Raw genomic sequence first — 15,726 nt, forward strand, 5'->3', positions numbered from 1 at the left:
AGATTCATTTCTCCTTATTTCGTATTCTCCTATTTATAATAAAAGAGATAGAGATTCATTTATATAAATATCATATTTGTCTTTGCATTAAATTTATTGTAAAAAAAAGATTTCCCATTTGATATTTTCAAAATATTTAGAAAATCAAAATTTGAATTTCCATCTCTTTAAAATATTTAAAAAATAAAAAATATATATATTCTGATATTTTTAAAATATTTAGAAAATCAAAAAAAAATATGAATCTTGTCTTATGCCTTCAACAACAAGAACAAAAAAAATTGATTTTAGACAATAAAGTAAACCGGATTCACTTGTATAAAGATCATATTTGACTTTGCATAGAGATCATAAAAGAGATGAGATTCATTTGTAAAGACATCATATTTTTATAATAAAAGAGATGAGATTCATTTGTAAAGACATCATATTTGTCTGTGCATATCTGTGCATTAAATTCATTGTAAAGTAAAAGATTTCTTTACATCAAAATTTGACTTTTGATATTTTTTAAATATTTAGAAAATCAAAATTTGACTTTTTGATTTTTTTTAAATATTTAAGAAATAAAAAATTAAAAAATTAAAAATATATATCTTTTGATCATTTTTAAAATATTTGGAAAATCAAGAAAATATATGAATCTTATCTTACGCCTTCAACAAAGAATTGATTTTGGACAATAAGATTGTCAAATGATTATGGAGATTATCGGTCGCATGAACAATATCATGCAACCAAGTAGGTGGTTTAAGCTCTTAAGGAAGGAAGAGATGTAATTTTTTCCTTGCCCTATGAAGCTAGAAATGTTGTGAAATATAATCTCCTAGGCCAAAGTGGGCATTAACAGTGTAGTGAGAGATGGAAGGCGTGTCATCCTCATTGAAGTTCCTTAATAAGGACCAACTATTAATTAGTAAATCTGTTCCATGAATAAATGGTCAAATGTTAAAATAGCTTAGCTTTACTTTCTGCATATGCACAAAGCATTTCAAGAGTATTCCCTGCTAGAATTTTATGCCCGAGTAGGCTCAAGATCTGTCCAAAGAGAGCCTACAGTGTGATCCTAATATTGCTCATAAAAATCACAAATTGTCAAAACAGGTTCAAAAATCTCATCAAAATCACATTAATATCCCCATGATATAACATCCAAAGAAAAGGATAACTTTTGAAAAAGAGAAATCACAACTCTCCCAGCATATGGCATTCATCTTGTAACAAAGGGAATTAAGCTGTCAAACATGAGCCATTAAATAATATCAGGAGCTTTTGCCCACGAGTATATATAACAGAGGATCAGGACCAATTTGGAAGCGACTTCTAGCCACTATGAGTCACAAGACTGAAAGAATGCATTTTGAAATAGCTTGCCCATCCTTAACTTCTAAAACAGACTAGCTATGAAAATCTATAGTCCTGCTTTAGAAAGACATCATTTTCAGAGTGGAGTTTTCTGTAAACATGATTTGTTAAAAAGGAAATGGAGTTAAAAACAGAAATTGACCTTTTAACTTATCAAAGATCAGGATTAAGACCAGATCCCCATTCTAAATTCACCCTTCATCCAAATTATTACCATCAATTGAGTCACCAGAGATTGAATTCAGACCAGATCCCCATTCTAAATTCATCCTTCATCCAATTTATTACCACCAATTGAGTCACCAGAGATCAATTTCAGAGTTGAGTTCTCTGTAGGCATGATGAAAAAAGAAATGGAGTTAGAAATCGACCTTTTAACTCATCAAAAATCAGAATTAAGACCATTTCCCCATCGTAAATTCACCCTTCATCGAATTTATTACCACCAAAAATCTGAAGCTTGAACCCTTTTTTACAAAGTATATTAATAAGCAATTTCAAAGCAAGGAGCTCAGCATAACTGTCAAATTCCTCTCCCAATCTGGCCTTGACCTTGAAAAAGTGGGTGTCTTAAAAAAAAATTATGCCACTTGCTTTATATTTATATTTGGGAGGAGATCCTTGGCTTGCTCCGTCAAAATCATGAAAAGGCTGCCTCTCAGGCATTGCTTTGGGAAGATTTATATAACTAGCAAATATAAATCTGTGCTGGGATGCACACTGGAAAGGTGGGATGAATCTCCCTTCAAAAGCGTCAACGTTCCTTGCAAACCAAATTCCCAACTATCAAGAGTAAAGCTTTGAACTCTTTTAAATCTGGCTTCTACTGCCACTGTGTAAAACTTACTACTTTAGTTTCACCTTGCCCAGCACCTCCTACCCGTATCAGGCTATCCATTCCAGCCCACAATGGGGAAGAATATGGGCAAGATGATCTCCTATAGCTTCCTCATCCAGCTTGTATAAAGTACATCGACTTGGCCCATGTCCAATCCTCTTCTGTACCATGTAGTACTTACACAGAGTAGGGCCTTGTTCTATATGGCCAGCCACATGAAGATCCTTGCTTCATGCTTTTAGTGGGGACTTGATTTTCCAAAGTGGTTTCCACTGCCATTAGATTCCATCAGGCCGATCTGTTAACAAACATTGCATTGCATTGAAACCGAGTCTGGGGGTAGAGAATCACCAGACCAGCTCATCCTTGTCTCCTTGAGTCGAACATGACTCACTTTTAGTCCACCTATGTTAGACTCCCACTGCTCCCCGTCATTCCCTCCTAGCTCTAGAAAGTTTGCCCTGCTCCTCTTCATTCGCCTCCAGCTCTAGAGGTTTGCCTTTTTCCACTTTTGCTACCAAAAGGTAGTGTTTTATGGAGAGGCAGCCTGAGCTAGATAGAAGTAAAATTTCCCTCACAGGTTGTAGATCAGATGAAGGCATAATTTTTCTTTTAAAATCCTCTTCATTTGTCAGCAATGCTCCAAGTTCAATGTATTGGATCCACATAGTGATCAAGAATTAGAAAGAACTATCCAGCTTTGTCCATAGAACCATAAATAATGTAAATTTGAATGTACAGAACATAAATGCAAACCATACATGAGCAATATTCCATGTTAGGATGTGGTTCAGTACAGGTAATGCAATTTGTCCCAAAATATATTACTAACTCACTACAGAGGATTCAGTCAGATAATTTAGATGAGAAAGCAAAATTAAATTGCATCAACACAGTTAAAAATCAGAATCTCATATTTTGCGTATTTGCAGACAAATATACATCAGTGAGGAACTGTTGACTGCTCTTATCTCACATTTCTTACTTTCACAGTCCGTGGAGCAACATAAAAGACGGATGGATGATCTGTAAAGCTCGAAATGTTGTTCCTGCACCAATCAACCCCTTCTATGTAAGGTAAGGTTTCATGGACTAAATAACAATGCCAATGAACGTTTCTATCTAACCACTGTATCGAATAAAGAAAAGAATCAACCAAACCTGAAGTGTAAACTGTAACAATGGGCACTGCAGAAAGCTACAGAACAAGTCAATGTCTAGATGCATCTTAATACTGGACAAGTTTCCAAGGTAATTCAATTTAACCTTCCAGCCATCAACCATAGGATTATGATTGCATTAATGCCCTATTCTTATTTTTCCAGTCTCTGGGGAATGGGTGCATTCATCGGATAGCCGTCCCTCTTTAGATTTTCTGTTTGAGCTGCCACGTTATGTGCATCCGCTGATTCTGAATCTGGAGAAATCGTAATATGAGTTTCCGCTGAAAGAAAGTTAGACAAAGGAAATGTCGACCCTTCCCGCACAAGGGGCATACCCTGTGGAGGAAGAGAGTTTTCAATGGAATAATTCATTGGACTCAAAACTGGCGACACTGAAGCTTGAGCATTCAAGTTTGGTGACATGTCTGATTTGACCCAAGAGGGTGAATTCAAAGCTGGTGATCCTGGTTCGTGACCCAACGGAGCCAAATTCGGTGAAGCATCTCTCAGGTCTTGTGAATCTTGGCCAAGATATTTTTTAGAATAGAGTTTATCCTCACAAACCTCATAGAAATTTCCAGTGCGAACCTCCTGACAGAGAGAACAAACACCGCAGAAAAGCCACTGCATTAGATCTGTCACATTAGGCTGCCCACAACAGCAGCCATTTCCAGGTAAGCCAAACCTCTTCCGCATCTGAATCCTCCAAAACCCACCGTCCAGAAGCCCAAACACGCAAAGAATGATCCCAGTGATACCAAGACCTTCCTGGATATTCTCATTATCAATATTGACAGCAGCCAAGGTGAAGATCCAATAAGGGGCCATGCACAACAAAATGAAGGTCACTAAAAACGCAGAACCCGTCCCTCTTTAGATTTTCTGTTTGAGCTGCCACATTATGTGCATCCGCTAATTCTGAATCTGGAGAAATCGTAATATGAGTTTCTGCTGACAGAAAGTTAGACAAAGGAAATGTCGACCCTTCCCGCACAAGGGGCATACCCTGTGGAGGAAGAGAGTTTTCAATGGAATAATGCACTGGACTCAAAACTGGCGACACTAAAGCTTGAGCATTCAAGTTTGGTGACATGTCTGATTTGACCCAAGAGGGTGAATTCAAAGCTGGTGATCCTGGTTCATGACCCAACGGAGCCAAACTCGGTGAAGCATCTCTCAGGTCTTGTGAATCTTGGCCAAGATATTTTTTAGAATAGAGTTTATCCTCACAGACCTCATAGAAATTTCCAGTGCGAACCTCCTGACAGAGAGAACAAACACCGTAGAAAAGCCACTGCATTAGATTTGTCACATTAGGCTGCACACAACAGCAGCCATTTCCAGATAAGCCAAACCTCTTCCGCATCTGAATCCTCCAAAACTCACCGTACAGAAGCCCAAACACGCAAAGAATGATCCCAATGATACCAAGACCTTCCCGAATATTCTCATTATCAATATTGACAGCAGCCAAGGTGAAGATCCAATAAGGGGCCATGCACAACAAAATGAAGGTCACTATGTGCACATACATGTTCCCAAACCCCAGTCTATCCATATTCCACCCAAAAACGCAGAACCCACAAAATGTTGAAAAAATGCAACAGAAGGATCACTCCAGCAGTCAAATAGACCTCCCTGCCATTCCGGTTTAGGTTCCATTCTTTTACTACCTCTTCTAAGAAGAGAGTATTTCTTCTCAAGCTGCACGTATGTAGATTTGTTTTTCACAGAGTTATCATCTATCCTAATAACATCTGCCTCTGCATCTGCATCAGTGATACTTATAACCGTAGTCTCCAAATCACCTTCGGCTTCGTAATCTTTCCCAAGAGGACTCAGGATAAGATAAAGACCAGCTGCAATAGGGGCGCCTATTGCAACAGAAACGCACAAACCCACTCCAATAGCCGGACGCTGTGATCTCTTATAGCCCCAATTCAGACCATAGAGCACATACTATGCAAAACAATTTATTTGCAGAAGTAGCACAACTACCATCATGTGTGCCCACTCATGAGGTTTGTAAGTCTCATTTTTACAGTAGACCTTTCTAAGATTGACAATGTCCTCTGGTTTCCATCTAATGAGAAGTAAAATATGATAACAATGTTGTGGGTGTAGATAAAGGCACATCATGGTAAAAAGCGCATTTAGAATTTGATTATTGACCTCAAACCAGGCATGCCTCTCACTCTTTTTAGGCACGATCCTGTTAAGAAAGCCAACCAAAACCAAAAAAAGAATAGCTCCAGATACTGCCACAGCAATACCCCATATTAACAGTGCCAAATTCTTCGGATTTCGCAACCATACTTTCACTGCCTCCTTCAAAAATACCCACCTGATTTCGCCAACAAAAGGGACTTTAACGCCATCCTTGAGGCGACGAAAAGGCTTCGCCGGCGCTGGAGTTCATTGCCATAAACTCCACTAAGAATTCAAATGGACTCTCTCTGGAACTCCTCCATAAAAAGCGCACAGATGTCAAGCGGAGAGCATTGTTCATTGGCCTAATAACGCTTTTTAAGGTTTTTTAATGTTTTAAAACATTTTTTTTTATTAAATTAGACCGCCGATTTTTGTTCAATCGTCTAACAAAAGATCTAATGGCTACGATTAGGACAGAAAGGCATTTGGGGGAGTCCATTTCAGAGGGAAACGCCTTACGGCGTAAATATATAATGCGCAAATCATCATAACACACGTCGACACCATACACCATTTCAATTGGCCGAAATTATGGATGGAGTTATATTGCTCCCAAGTATACGTTGCCTCTCAATGTAACTAGATTGATGCAACATATCCAAAGAATTGGGTCAAGTGCCACTACATGCATTATGTCAAATGTATTGCCATTTGGTAGACGATGATAGGGTGAAGGCCATCAAATCCACGCCAAAGGTTTGATGAGGTGTTGATATATGCTAAAGGTTTCTATCGTTTTCCATGTTGAAGACAGTTTTATAATTTTCATACCAGAGCTGGGGTCGAAATTCATAAGCGTTTTCCCTATTAAGTTCTTCTTGACGAGTTCCAAGGTCCAGAGTTGCATTAATCGATTCCTCTTTAAAGAGCCCGTTTATAGCCTCTGAATTATGTGGAGTTTTCCAGCCAATTAAGAAGGCCAAAATTTACCCATCTGCTCTCCGGTCAAATGTTACTAACCCTAGATTAAAGTAAAACCAGTCGAGATTTTTTATGGCATCGACTGCACCTTTCAGGCACGGACATTCGCATGGAAAATTCAAATGGTGACACTGGCAGGTCGCATAATCACAGTTTAGACTCCAAAAGGGCGACCAACCTTGTGTTGCAACTATGCGACTTCCAATGAGTCGCACTTCCACTAAGTTCACTAGATCGCACTTCAAAGCCTCAGGAAAGCATCTGGGAAGAGCAATCTGGATAGTAGTGCGATTGTGCCACCTCCATGAGTCGCACAGGCTTACGACCTCTCTCAAATTATGGTTGCGTACATAGCAAGGTGTTATTTAAATAACAGAAGAAGGTTATACAAGAGTGTATAACGCAGTAACAGTGAAGCAACCTTGTGTTTGACACATTGATTAATAAAGAGGAATATGACTAACGCCCACCTGAAGAGCTAGAAAGTAGGTGTTGGGCATAACCATGCTTTAGAACGGAGGATTATTTTGTAATTGGAGGGGTGATGGTTGTCTCACATACATTTATATATACAAGCAACTCCACCACGGTTTTTCAGCCTGAATGATATTATAAGGAGTAAATCCATCAAACCATGGTTGTAGATGTCTCCAGAAATGAAATGAAGGTATTCTATTCGATCACCAAGGTGGACCCTTCCCAAAAGAAAACTCCAAGTTGAAAGCAAGAAGGCTTTATTCCTAGAAAAAATTGATATTGTTCGATGGCACATGGGGCATTGAGAAGCCAAGATAAAGTGGTAGAGAAAGCAACTTGTTGAAGAAAGTGTAACTAGGTTTGTTCTTCATAAATGTATCTTTGATATTTGTGTTTATTCAAGAAAAGAGAAATGATTCTTATGATATTTGTCAATGAGTTTCTTGCTCATTGAATTAGGTCGAGCACATGTTTAAGTGCTTCTAGGAAGTCAAAGAGTCAATGTATTTATGTAAGACCCTTTGAGGGCATGTTACACTATGTATAACATGGTATAAAGGTCAAAGGAATACCTCCAAGCAAAGTCCAAGTCCTCTCCACACAGCAACGTCTTCCAAATAAAGCAAAACAATGGAATAAATTCATGTCGACCTAAAGATAGCATGTCAGCCTTCTAGTCGGCCTAAAAGGAGGGACAGTCCTCTATATATAGAGGTTGTCCACTCCACTATAACATCAAGAAACTCTCATCTGAAATCAACGAAGTATACAAGCCAAGAAGAAGTGACAAAAAGACAAGTTTAAGGGTCTCCTAGTGCAGTGAAGGAAGGAGAAGAAAAAGCGAAGTTATGGGACTGTTTCTAGGGCAAGAAACAATCACACGTGCGAAGGAAAAATAGGATAGTTTGCGGGTATAACAGCAGTAATATCACAATTCATAATTTGTTAGTGTTTGGGCTAAATATTAGGCCTACAAGGCCTCCCAAGTCAAGCGAAGAAGTCCCTCTCTCTAGCGAAGGCAAAAAGGACCCTAACTCTCCAAGGGTACCTTCCACACGTGGGAAAATTAGGGTTGTTGTTCAGTCACATCAAGTTTGCAGACCTACCTCAAGAAGAACCTCGTTGGATCAAGAGAAGGGTGTCTCATTAAGTGAAGAACATCTTGAAGGAAGGAAGAAGAATATCTCATCAAGAAGCTAACTAGCCAAGGTCTATCTCTAGACAAAGCAGTGAAGAAAAGGACGAAGTGCTAGGGAGCAAAGTGTCGGAAGGAGGAAGTCAATGTGCCGGGAACAAAGTGTAGAATAGAGGAAGGACTTGACTTGTGCTTGGAGGACATCCTAGTCAAGGGTCTAGGGTTTGACATTGATCAATAAGAAGCTTCAATAAGAGAAACTTACTAAAGGGTTTTCCTCTCAAGAGAAGAGAGGCTTTGGCCCTAGAAAAGAGCCAACATCTTGTGTTCTTGTTCTTGTGTTTTGGTAGCAGTTTGATGAAGTATACACACATGCATTAATAAGAAGAAGAAGATTAAGCTAACAAGAAAATTAAAAAAAAACTCCACAAATTGTTATCAAGTCAATAAGAATCACACCACACCTAATTTCCCTTGATTCTTCAACACAACCAACACATGTTCCAATAGTCATGAAGCTTCCCGGAAAGTATGGCACCTGAGGTCGGAAAATCGCAGGATTAAAGTTTGGAGATGTAGCTCTAAAGTGTGATCTTCATCGGGGCGTGACTATGCGACCTCTCTCTAAGTTGCATGATCACATCTTTAGGCCTCAAAGGAGTAGCCAAGGTGGGTGATCTCCTCTAAATGGCAACAATGCAACCTATGTGCTTAATAAATATCTCATACTATTTTGAATTTGGTATTGACGGGTCTACGATGTTGAAGAGACTAGCAGGTTATAACCGTGAAAAGGCACTCCTTTGGACTTCGGAAGCATCTTAAATAACAAGAGAATCCAGAAAGTAAAATTTGTCACCAATTTGTTTTAACAACCAATGATAGACCGCTTCTTGTTGGGCATAGTGGACAACCTCCATACTGAGTGCTAGTCAAAGAAGTTGTATGCAAGGAGAATGTAATTTCCTCTTGTCAAAATAGATCCAAAGACACTTATAATATGTTGTCATGCATACAACCTGTGGTACTAGTGTGGATAAGGCATGGTGCCTACCAAGAGAGATATGGACAGTTCTTCAAGAATTGTTGTAAACATTTTGGAGCTCAGAGACACACCCCATAGACATCACATTCATTGATTGCACTGTGGCACAAAAAGGGACTATATGGGGGTCCAAATTGATGTTTTATTTTCAGTTAATTTGTCATGTTTTGGCATTATTATATGTCTCATATTTATATGACAATGTTATTTGTTTGCAGGTGGGAATGCTTATTTGGATGGAGAGAGCTATGGTCTCTTGCAAGGAGCCTTGCAATCAAGGTTTTGACAAAAAGACTAGTGGATCCATGAAGCTGCCTGAAACATTATCTCAACCATGTTGGCAGAAACTGTAGTAGGAAAATCAACATTCAACATAGCGACTGGATTGCAACCCTATTTGGTGGCTCACCATGACTTTGCAACAGCATCAAGGTTTCTAGCAACCCTACTCATTCTCCTCACAATTACTCTTCTACTAATATGTACATGTTTCTCATCATAATGCCCACAGTTATGTATAAATCAATTGAGCACATAATATGTCAATGGTCACAAGAGAAGAGTGAGGAAGGGTAAGAGTCATTAGGGTAGGTGAAAGGTCACAAGAGAGGGTGAAAGGTCGCCCTCCTCACCTCTATAAGTAGACCCTCATTCCTCATTGAAGAGGACTTTAGCACTTGAGTTGGGGCTAGTAGTAGATATTTGATTTATGCTTGAGAGCTAGAGGCACTCTACTCTTGGAAGCTAGGAGGGTGAGTTGAAGTGAGGCTAGGGTTTTGTATTGGATAATGGCATGAGCAACCCATGTTCCACTATTGGGATTTGATGAATTGCAACATATGTACTTGTATTTGCAGCAACAATAATAATATGTTCTTCATTTCTGGCACTGATTCCCATGCTTATTCATAGTGGTTATATTGGTTGTCTGATATTTTCACTGTATTCGTATGTGTGAATTCATACACATAATATGTTATGGACTGGTTCATAGTTGTTGTATGTATGTTTGCTTTCGAATCTGTGCTTACTTATTTCTCACCATGTCGGTGATCTATAGTGAACTAATTTGCAATTAACCTTCGGCATGTTCTTGTTTATGTACATTTGATTGGGTTTTGGCTCAATGATCCTTCTCATGAAATACTTCTTCTTATTATTGTTGTGACTTCCTTGTACCTATTTCTATAGTTTTTCAGTATTAGGTTGACTTTGTTTCATTGTCTAGGCATTTCATTTTTGTCCTCACTCTTAAACCTTTTCATTTGAAAACCAAGAGTGAAAAAATTCATGGTGGCAGTCGAGCCCACATATTGCATGGGGCTCCTATCAACGATGTGAGGTCTAATTGGGACTTCACACTAGGGAGACCCCTAACTGTTGGCAGCGTCCAGTACCATCAACACTACCCTAAAAATCCCCCCTTAAACTTGACATGGGGAGATTCACATGGGTAATAGTCATTGCATTTGTTAATTTTAAAGCACAGTTTTCTCTTACATGGTTCATCAACCATTTCATATCTTAAGATATCACATTTTCGACTCAAGTTAAGTGTATGAGTACACCTACCACCCTTGTATCTATTCAAGTGGTCAATTCCACAACTTGATCATACATAACTCCATGCACCACTCCACTACAATATGTATGCATGAATAACGGGTCTTACATCAAACTAGCTTCAAGATAGCATACAAAGTGACACCTATCACCCTCATAGTTATTCAAGTACTTCATTCCGCAAATTGATCCTCCATCGTCTTTATTCATGAGAGGAATGTCATCATGTGCTACTAAACTACAACATGTATGCTTGAACCACAAATCTTACGACAACCTTTAGGAATACTTCCTACCTATGGTTAGGCTTTACAACTTGGCCCAAACACTTTAGGGCGTTCATGCACTACTATGGCTCTTCATAACATGTTGGCTCATTCACTAAGCCTCGATGCCATTGGCTCCATCTATGTTTTCTCAATTATGCAACCCTTTCTTGCTATATACCCATGCTTTTAAGTATCTTTATATTGTGCCTCCTCTCAAAAATTATCCAATGCACTCCTCTCATCTTGACCTAGCCTTTCAATGTCATTTTCACTTGTTAGTTCTATGTGATCTCTCAATAAACCAACTCTCAAAACTAATCTTGCACAAATCCATCCCATTAGCCACTAAACCACTTTTCTCAACTCTTAGTTTCCTAACAACAATGTTTTATTGTAACAACTTCAGGTTAAATTTCCATGTAAATAAATAATGTATGGACAAAAGCAAAAAAATCAAACCAAGGTCATGGGACATGTATTCCAAGTTGAATGAGGGGGAAAACATTACATTGGGATCCACTTGTGGTTAATTATTTATTGGCTATGGAAATTGGCATTGGAAAGAGGCAAAAGGAAATAAATGGCAAATTAATTATTACAGGCTAGCAAGGACATGAGGCAAAAAAGTAAAATAAATAAAGGAAAATGAAAGAAATTCCACTTCAGCAAGTGGGGAAGAGGAAGAGACAAGAAAAGGATAAAAATAGTAAAAGAATATGCATGCAAGGAAAATGAAGGAAAAGGAAAAGAAAATAAAATAAATTGGAGAGACAACATTCTAACATTCTCTTTGGGAAGAAAAGAGGCAAGGGGGATAGAAGCTACAACACTACAACACTTGGACACAAGGAAGACAAGCAACACACAAGCAAGAGACAAGCAAGGAGCACAAGAGGAATTTGAGTGGCAGCCAAGAAGAAGGATTGAACAACAACTAACAAAGGGCATAAAAGAATAGAGAAAAGAGCAATAAGCAAGAGGATTTTTGCAGGTAACAGTGTGCATGTGTGATTTATCATGTTGGAATTTGAATGCATGGTTCATGCATTGGATTATTGGTCATTTTGTTTTCATTGGCAAGGATTTTTTCCTAGATTAATAGTTATGTACAACCTTACCTACGCCATTTCTCGGATAGCCATGATGTAGTGGGTTCCTTGTTTGGTTAAGCTTTGGACTATTGGTAGATTTTGGCTCTTGGTTGACATGGTCCCAGAAAAATCCCAATGGTGGTTTTCTCTGAGAAGCTCTTGACAGGTGGGTGGAGACATGAAAATTCATCTGGTTATGGTGAAGAAATTATGAGGCATCCAAGATTGTATTGGTTTTGGTGATTTTTGGACCTGATATTGGGTAAAATCATTGTGGTAAGAGGGTGGAGGTGGTTTCCTCTGGATTCTCTATTTTGTTTATGTTTTGGTTTATCTCATGATGATCCCAAATTCATGCTTGGAATATGGCACGAGGGTGATTGGTTGGAAGAAATATTTGGTTTAGCCCAATCTATGGTCAGGTGGTACGTCAAATTCCCTAACTTGGTTGGCATTATGCATATCGTAGTATGTGTTATTCTTTATTGAGATCAATGAGCACAAGTTTTGGTTTAATGTGTGATTATATGACTAGTTTGTCATGGCTTCATTCTGGTTAAATGTTGGTTACATGCATGGTATACTTCTTATTATATGATATGCTCTTGTTATTAATCTTGCTCATGGTTAGACAAGCTATTGAATAGTTATATGAATGCATGAGCTAATAAGTGTTTGTTGCAACTAGCTTGAGAGGGAAGTAAGCCTTCTTGATGAACATCTGATGAAACTAATGAAACAGTGAACAATTATGCATTCATGACCCACAGGTACCATGTTCACCAAGTGTTTATATAAATGATTCATATGTGTTGGATAAGCTTAGGCAATATCTGAGCCTAAGAATAAAATATGCATACTTGTAATTATCATTGACAAAGTTTTGGAAAGTTTTGGATAGATCTAGGCAGTTGGCCTGTAGTCTAGCCCTGAAAAATCTAGAACAGGGTTCGTGGCTACACTCTTAGTTTAGGGAATTTGGGGCCATATCTGCATTTAACAAAGGTTATCCGTGTGGTTCGAGCCCTCTGGTTGTACTAGCAGGCCTACATGCGTGTTGTTGGGCAGTAAAGATAGGTTGAAGAGTGGCCTATGCTTAGGGAAAGTGATCACCAGGGAAAGATTGTATGATGTCAATGGGATCATGTGTTCTTGGGTGTTGTAAAAGGTTTTGGACAAGTGGACCCCATTTCCATATCTGGATCTTGGATTTTGAGTCATGCATAGTAAATCTCAGCTCATGTTTACCCTATTAAGCTTGTAAAAGTGGGTAAATGTGGGGTGGGGTGTTACATCTATTAGGCTCTAAATCTTAGGATTCAAGGTGTATTTGCAAACAACTATTTGTTGCTACTCCAGTGTGGCTTTCAACCTCCATACTTCAACCTTAGCAACCACCTTTGGTTTAGGAATGTTTTCCTTTGCTCCACACTTTTGCCTCCATTTACAGAAACCCCATAAATAATTCGAGTTTGAGATACAACTTTAATAGCAATATTCTTTCTTAACCATTAGTGGACCACCACATGCACTTCCTAGGCATGTTGAAGAGAAGCCACATTGCTTGTATCAATGGCAAGCTCATATGCAAGAACCACATCATCCCATCTAGATAGATTATCATAAAATGCCTTTAGTTATTCATAATATACATCAAAATCCTTGTATGCTTCTCATTCTTCTATTTATTCCCCTATACATATAAAAATAGACATTTTCGAGTAACCAAATTCAAAACAACGTGTATCCATTTTCCTCCATCATGTAACCCATCAAACCATGCTCCTTTACTCTACCACTCCACCCCTTAATATTTTTTTGTAGTCTTCTTGGTGAACGCTCATCTAGTCAACATTAGAGGGAGAAGCAAAAGGAGAAAATTCCATTTGATCTCTAGGCATCCTATCCAAAATGCCTCTTCTATTTTTATATGCTTAGTATAGTTTCTCATGCTTATGGCATTGGGTCATTTCCTAGGAAAAACAACCTAATCCCTAGCTTTTTTGGACATCCATTCAATATGAATAAGTCGATGTCATTCACGTTCAATCGCTATAGTTGTCATTATCTCCTCCATTATCTATCCAACACTTGATCAAAATAAATGTATTTCCTTGCCTTGATATGGATCTAATGCATATGTTTTTAGATCGAGTTTGTAGGCAGCCTATAGATATTTCACAACACCTCGATCTTGTTGGTTAATCTTCAACTTCTAGCTGTAATACAACTTTTTATAATAATAAAAATTAGAGTTATATAAAAATATAATAGGCACACAAATAATGGAAAATTCACAAGAGACAAACTTTAAATGGTTCACCCAATATGGGCTATGTAGAAATTCTCACTGTAGATCACCTGATAATGCAATGTAACTAAAGCAAAATACTTGATCTACTTCTACTATCAAACTTTGCGGAAGCTTAATCAAGTCGAGCAATATCAATTGGAACACATATAACAAAGAAGAAGAAATCATACACATGAAACACAGAAGAATACTCTGGGAAAAGCCTCAGCTAAAAACCTCGCTATCTATATTATCATACAAGTGGAAATATCTGAGGATTACACAAAGCTTTAGCTCTCAAGCTATCCAGCTCTCAGTACAATCCCTCACTGCTGCTCATAGACATAATAGACAACACATATGCCTTCCTTCAGTCCTCCAAGCCTCCTATTTTCTTACCCAGTTTCTCCTGGGTCCTCCAGCTGCAACCTATGTGATTCTCACCTCACACACAACACTGACCTCTGAAATAACTATGCAATCTTGAAGGAGTTAATTCCTTCTGCATGGATGAGTTTCCTTTATAGGAAAATTCCTCCAACTGATAGTACAATGTCCTTGTCTTTAATCTCAACTGGGTCTTTCTCTAAACTGACATGCATTAGTTATTTATGAGAGAATATTCAGTTATCTGGAGAACACTAGTTGCATGCATGCATGCATTAACTGACTGAACTCACAATTAGTTCCTTCAAATGTTTGGAACTAATTTAACTGGACTTAACTCAGTTAACTGAGCTAATTGATTACAACTCAAATACAACTCATCCTTATCTCCTTAATTAAGGAATAACTTCCTCAATCAAAGGGATAACTGTTGCATGTCTTCACAAAGACTTCATGTTTGATTTTCTTCAACTAATTAACTCAAGATGAATTACTTAATTATTTTTCAAACAGCTAGTGAGACTAAATTCAAATTTTAATCCTCAATTTTGATTCAAGGACAAATCAAAATTGGAATATCCCAAAATGCTATTTATAGCAATGTTATTTTTAGCATTTCTATTTTTTGCTATTTCCAACAGAGTTGGAGTATATCTTGAATTGCTATTTATAGCAATGCTATTTTTAACATTTCTTGTTGCTATTTTCAACACTCCCTCTCAACAAGAAAGGCATTTAACTCAAACCCGATCTTGAACCTTTGGAATGTTCTGCATGCAACACTTCTCTCAAGTGTTGTTGCTACAGCAACTCTAGAAACAAAAAATATACAACCTGAATCAGTATGATGCATCTGTCATCAAAGTCTCTTATTGTTATTGCCTCTGTCGACTGAAAACTATGCACCTCTGTTCTCTTCAGTATCTGACTGCTCTAGCCTCTGTCACTTTGATCTTTGATTGCATCAA

General features: G+C 38.1%; 1 pseudogene; it reads right to left on the reverse strand.

The window, feature by feature from the left end:
- Positions 1-2,669: 2,669 nt before the first annotated feature.
- LOC149192587 (uncharacterized) lies at positions 2,670-6,091 on the reverse strand (annotated as a pseudogene).
- Positions 6,092-15,726: the final 9,635 nt, after the last annotated feature.

The sequence above is a fragment of the Pinus tabuliformis genome, chromosome 2_2, assembly GCF_031772625.1.
Source record: "Pinus tabuliformis cultivar Carrire ecotype Pingquan chromosome 2_2, CPIR1, whole genome shotgun sequence".
NCBI classification, from domain to species: Eukaryota; Viridiplantae; Streptophyta; class Pinopsida; order Pinales; family Pinaceae; genus Pinus; species Pinus tabuliformis.